The sequence below is a fragment of the Coregonus lavaretus genome (assembly GCF_964263955.1).
Source record: "Coregonus lavaretus genome assembly, chromosome: 10".
Taxonomy (NCBI): Eukaryota; Metazoa; Chordata; class Actinopteri; order Salmoniformes; family Salmonidae; genus Coregonus; species Coregonus lavaretus.
In genome coordinates, this window is record NC_139997.1 from 25,467,139 (window position 1) to 25,467,470 (window position 332).

Consider the following 332-nt stretch of genomic DNA (forward strand, 5'->3'; position numbering starts at 1 on the left):
GGACAGCTGAACATCACCCTTATATCATCCACTTCATTTCATACAGTTAATGTTCAACAGAACCTCAGAAAATTGAAGTAAATATTCTGTATTAGACCTTCAACCATCAGCATAGAAAGATAAAACCTACATAAAATGCTTACTGGGTGTACAAAACATTAGGAACGCCTGCTCTTTCCATGACATAGCTTTCACCTGGATTTACCTGGTCTGTCTATGATCCCTTGTTGATGTCACTTGTTAAATCCACTTCAATTAGTGTAGATGAAGGGCAGGAGACACATTAAAGGAGGATTTTTAAGTCTTGCTACAATTGAGACATGGATTGTGTG